This window comes from Falco punctatus (assembly GCF_963210335.1).
Source record: "Falco punctatus genome assembly, chromosome: Z".
NCBI classification, from domain to species: Eukaryota; Metazoa; Chordata; class Aves; order Falconiformes; family Falconidae; genus Falco; species Falco punctatus.
This window is the reverse complement of record NC_137586.1, coordinates 76,767,873-76,774,118: the sequence shown is the minus strand read 5'-3', so window position 1 is coordinate 76,774,118 and position 6,246 is coordinate 76,767,873. Positions and strand designations below refer to the sequence as shown.

Here is a 6,246-nt window from a genome sequence, read left to right as displayed (position 1 = left end):
GATAGGAACAGTTTGTTATCAAAAAAGTGGTATTGTAAGAAGAAACAGACCTCAGAAATACAGAAAAAGTACAGAAAAACTCTAGCTCTCAGCTGTTGGATCTGTGTGCACAAGCCCTCAGGCACAGCATTCTTGCCTATATCCTAGCTCCTCCACACTGTTTTCCCAGGTAATTACTAGGAAGACCAAGCCAGCAGATCTTGACTGGCCGCTGGTCATCCAGAACCCCCATTCGAGACCCCCTGTGTGAAGCACCGCTTACTGCATAGCAATGTTCTGGAGAGCCCAGGCGAAATGTTGATATCTAGGAACCTAAAATGAAAATTTCTGACCACATTTTCTATGGCATTTTTTGTACAAGCACAGTACACAAGATGAATGCTCTTGCATATGAGTTCCTTTCTGCAATTTAATAGCTTGAGGTATATCAGCTAATTAGGTAATCTAATTTTATAACATTCCCAAGGATTATGGAAGATCTAGCCCCTAGATTTAGAAACTGCTGTTAACCAGTTTAGGTAGATGAGGTTGGTCTAGCTGTATTAAGTACAGCTACATGCAATATTTCAGTATCTTTTTTCTTCTGTATCTACCAGAATAATCACAAGGTATTTCCCTGTTTAGAGTATTCTGGATCAAATGTGTTTCATGCTTACACGTTTTTGATTCACTTAGAAAGTATTTGCAAGTTTTGTCTAAGATCTGCTTTAATCGAAAACAGTTTTCCTCTCAAATTAACAAATCTTGGATCATAATTCAGCTCTTGAACTCTGGGAACACTGAATACTTTTAATGAAAACTTTACATGCTTGCTTAGAAGTAATTTTAGTCGGAAGCAGGTTAACTAGTAACAGGAACAGGCACAAGGAACTCAGAAAACAAGTGAATAAGCATGTTTCAGTTTTCTCCATTTCAAAGTATTTGTGCACGCAATTTTTTCAGCTGGTGCCAAATCACAGTCTACGTTCTCTCATGTAACAGACTTGCCAAACTGGGGGGAAAAAAAACCCCAAACAACCAAAAATAAAGCAAAACCAAAAAATCCCGCAAATATTAAAAAAAACCTCAAAACCCAAACTCTAGACAATCATTGCATTAAGTTTCAGTTTCATCAATCCAATAGCATTTATCAAGCTGCAACTCTGGCTTGCACATTAGCGGGGCATTTGGAAAAGGTATTTTAATCCAGATTTGCCCTGATACAGAATAAGCAATAGAAATAATGGGCCATTAATCCCATTAGAAGGAAGGTCAAAAAAGTGATATTGGTCTACATGTCATTTCAAGTTACTTTGAGTGACAGGAGTATTCTGAACAGAGCCAATGAAATATTTCAGGCCAAGTAACTTGTATTTGCTGGCTCAGGCCAGTCTCCCACAGAAGTGAAACCAGATTCCTGACAAATTCCTGTGCAACACCTCACCAAGCACCTCATCTCATCAGAATTAACTGCTCTGTGAGTGGCACTCCCTGGAGTGGTGGTCTTTTCTGATGTGCATGGGATACCTTGTTTGCTTGCTGCTGGAATCCAGAAGCCAGGGGTTGCGTATGCTCTCCTATCGCCTAGGCAAGCTCTGATTCACATCAGCGTCTCACCCTGTCATGCTGCATTACAGGTTGTACAGTTACTGTAATGTATATAACCCTTATGGACAGTGCAGACTCCAGCCCCCCACCACACAGACAGGCACACAGAAAATATAAACTATTTGAAGATGTAGGACTTAAAAAACAACCAGAAAGAAAATTCTTTTTTAAAGGGACCTATGGGTAACGTCAGGCAGCTAGAGGCAAGTCCGCTCTTGCTGACCAAAAGCAAATTTGCACTGCTAATAGTGCTGAGACCATAGACATTAACTTTTCTGTCTGCTTTCCCAGTGAGGATGGGAAGCAAAAGCTCAACAACTGTTCAACATGCTGCCCATGCTAATCAGCTGCATCTCTTTCCTTGCAATATTTATGATACAATGCTGATGACAAAGGAAGCTCAAGAAATGTTCTTTTTCTCTATAGCTATCGTAACAATTTAGCTGAATCAAAGTCTATGATCACTGAAGACACTGACTTGGGACCAGAACAAAAGGAAAGGAATTCAAGAGATCAAATTCCATGTGAATCCCCCACAGGTCTTGAGGAGCAAAGACCACATTCCTAGGACACCTGCCTCACCAGCTATCAACACTCTTTCCCTCCTTACCATAGTCGCAGCAATATCATAGATTCGGGGTGTCAGGCAGAACGGGGCACATCTGGAAGGACTTTGGTCTTGTTGGTATGGAACAGTTCAGTGTTAGTTCTTAAACCCAGACTGGATGGAAAACAAGGTCCTCCCCTCACCGTACAGCTGGAGGAGGGAGAGTGTATTTGACCCAAGCTGCATCCCTAGAGCACCAAACTGCAGAGCTGTGTCCCCTGTCCTACACATTAGTGCCCTGTTTACCAGCCTCTGTAGGCTCAGAAAGGCATTGCCAGAAGGGCACTGCTCTTTCTTCCCCCAAAGACTTCTCCAAAATGAAGGGAAAAAATGTACACCTCCTTTTGAAGCAGTTCACTTGTACAGTGCCTGCTTTTCTTAATATGCTTATCGCAAAGATGAAAATAACCACCCCTGCACAGTTAAATCAGTCAAAGTCATTGCTCTTTTTGGTGCTCAGCGAGACATGCAGGATTAATTACCACCACTGCCACCCTGAAATCCCTGTGCTGCCAGCACAGAAATGCTGGAGAAAAATTTACTTAAGTAATTCCATTCAACTAACTGTTGAAAACAAAATGATGAATTGATATCTCTACTCGGCTTTCTCTTGCAGTAGAGAATATTCATATTTAGTGTATTTCCTTCCTATAGCCAGCACTAGGAAATCCATATGGGAAAATATTAACTTCTAATGAATTTGTTTTGTTTGTTTTGTTGTATTTGTGGTCTGGTTTCGCAGCAGACAATACACTCAGATCCAAACAGCAGTAGACTGAATATGGTAAGATTTTATGAAAAATCTGAGGAAGCTTGCATTGTTTTTAGAAATTGGCACGTTGCTTGGACACATGCCGAAATGTATAATCTAAATATTTACTATCGGGGTTCTAACTAAGGATGTGCTTAACTGTTTTGAAGTAGGACCTTAACTGGTGAATTAGTACCTGTGAAATGGTGAGAGATTAACAAAGCCGTCTCTGTTATTCCGGGGTTTGCCATTCTACCAGAACTTTACACCCTCTGACACATCCAAAAGAAAGCCTAAATGTAGTGAGATTTTCAGAAAAAGAAACAAGGCTGCTGAGTGTGTTGGAGGCTGCTGATAGCTTAGTTTGAAAGTAGTGAAAGGTATAGGTAAATTATTCCATAGGAATTTGCCTGGCTCGATTTGCATCTGAATGATCATTGAAAGCTTCTGGGAAAGCTCCTTTAGCCCTAAAACACTAACACACTCAAGTTTTCCAGGCAGGTATTAACTGGCTGAAGAAATGCAGCAGCAGCACAGAACAAAAATTAAGCAAGCGAGCAAACAAACAAGGCAAATGCAACCCCCAAAAAGAAAAATCTGAGCACTTTTATTATTAAGTCACCTCAAAAAAGATTTGTCTCATTAAATACTACATCACATCCAATTTTGTATCAAGAGTTATAGAACAGAGTAACAGTCTAGTGTAAAAGAAAATAGCAAATGATTCAGTGTGTTTTGAAAAGTTATCATTCATTATCTGCTTTACAAAAAAAATATCATTTCAGGCATATTGAAATATATGCTTTTAAGTAATTACTTAAATGCAGATGCAGTCACCATTTGAGCAAAAAGGAAGGACCCACCAAGAAAACACCTTATCTTTTTTTCTCCTTTTTTTTCTTCTAATTATGCAAATGCATGTGACAAATCAATCAGGGACAGCTGGAGGAGAAATACTTTGTAGTTCACCTTGGAAGATCTTTACCTCAATTCACCTTATGTTCTGAAAATCCTACACAAAACTGCATCTTGATGGACAACACACTTAGTTGCTGAGGCCTGTGGGTAGAGAGGGCAGTAGAAGATTTTAAAACATCCAGCTAGTTAGGTGAAAGGTACCAACGGACTAATTTCCAACAGTGCTGTAGAACCACAACAGCATATCATTAATCAGAATTTACAGTGAGAAATCATAAGCTGCTGCCAGCATTTAACTAGTTTTCAGCAGTGAAAACAAGGTTTGAACTAGCAATTTGTCTTTTTTGCCTTTTCAGGTTTCACAAAAAAATGTCTCTTGCTGTTTAACATTAAATAATGCAGCAGGGAAGTGGAATCATTTATCGTGTTCATTCCACTTAGAGCGATTTATAACCTGAGGTGAAAATTAAATATAAATGTTCTATATTTAGCTTGTACTGATACTGCTTTTACTCTTTGCACAAACTAATTCTTGCTCCCAATAGGTTGAATTCACTTCTATTTTCCACCTTATTGACTTCCTAAAATACTCATCTTGATTGCTAACCAGTGGAGATTCTTTTTTGTTTGGATGAGACTGAAAGTGTGCCCACACAAATGTACTATGATTCAGGAGGAACAGCCTGTTAATTCATTTCCCAAATGCATATTTCAATGTTCCCCTCACAACAAAACTGAACTTGCCAGATATGTCTTGCCAGAATACTTAAGTAATTCAACTATTTTATCATTAAACTGTATTTGCATTCTGTTACCAGATGTCACTGTTCTTACAATACCATGAAGAATGGAGATGGGTGTTTTGCTGTACACATGTGAGCAGCACCAGAAATTGCAACGACACTAGTCACAGGCTTAGAAGCTGTCCGTGTGCTAAAGTCTGGTTATATGATGGGCTGCAGCTGAATGGATTCTCTTGGACCCTTACACTACTACCATGTTAAGTACATACGGAAATCATGCAGATGGACATCTTTGACCTCTTTCCATCATAGCTGAATGCCATACTGCAACATTTTAAACTGAAAGGGTTTTCTTTCTTTGGATAGTAACCATCTCAGAAAGGCTTGTCCTATATTCGTTACTTCATGTCCCATTTCAGTTTTCACCCATCAGTCAATCCAGGCTTCAATACTTCAGCCAGCCTTTGTCAGAAATGAGGCTGAGGCCTAATATGGGATAGATTACCCCACAAGTTTTTCCTAATTTTATTTTTTTTAATTTCTAAAGCATGGGATCCTGTATACAAGACCAAGATTCAGCTGATGCACTTTCAGTGTAGGTCAGCATGTTTAAGCCCAAGAAAGGATTGTGTGTTCTCGTGTGTTCTTTCCCTTCTGACATGTTTAAAAGTGACAGACGCACATTCTTTTCTGCGTTTCTTTTTCCCTCCTACCAATCTATATACTTGCAATTAGTTTTCCTGATTCTTCCTAGTAAACAAGGAATTACTGCAAGTCTGAGTCCAGAAAAACAAAGCAAAACAAACAGTTCACTGTAGTTGGGATACCATTAAATTAGGAATATATATTTAAAAATATATAAATATGTATGTATATATATATATCTGAGATGGAATAGCTTGAGCATTGTGGCAACTTTCTGAAATTCATGTTTCCAGATGGCTTGCTTGTTTGTTTTTCCTAATATTTATAAAGGCTTCAGCTAACAAACAACAGTCAATATGCACCATTTTGATCAACGCTGTGAGAGCTAAGCCATCTCACCATCTCAGGAGCCAGCTAATGGTCTGATTTCTTCTTATTTTATAACAGGATTATATAGTTACTGAAATCATTCGGTGTAAGAATTCCTCTCTCATTTAACAGAAATAGATTGTAAATAGAGGAAAGAGTGTAAAGGTCACAATAAACAGCCAGATTTTCTTTTTCAGGATGACATTTCCACCTACCCGTGGCGTAGAACAGTATCAGTAATGTCAAAATAATAGCTAAGATTCTTGTCTGAAGGTGTTCGGTTGTTTGAGGGTGAAATTGCTAATCCCTAGAGGTTGCTCCAGAGGTTTCTAAATTCAGTGTAGTTTAGAAGCCTTCTGTATACAAGCTTCATGTGCTGTAGAGCCAGAGTAGAAAAAGCATTGCAGCTTTTGTTGTTTGCGTCTTTCTGACTTTAGAACTGCAAACATATTTACCCGTGGACTACTGATCTTGTTTCTTCACATCATTTTCCTTCAATACTGCCATCAGGTGTGGATTGACAGGCACTTGTGGATCATCCCTGCTTCGGGCAGCTGCATATTTCAACAGGCTCTAATCTTGTCCAAACAACCCCGAAAACAGGCAACAACCACGCTTACAACCTA

The 6,246-nt window shown here is 39.1% G+C and overlaps 1 long non-coding RNA gene across 1 annotated transcript in view; it reads right to left on the bottom strand.

Moving 5' to 3' along the window:
• Window positions 1–696: 696 nt before the first annotated feature.
• LOC308056149 overlaps window positions 697–6,246 on the bottom strand; it is a 301,816-nt gene continuing 296,266 nt past the window's right edge. Inside the window, exon 2 of the long non-coding RNA XR_013924728.1 lies at window positions 697–1,862. This is a non-coding gene — a long non-coding RNA (uncharacterized lncRNA). The remainder of the gene's footprint in view (window positions 1,863–6,246) is intronic.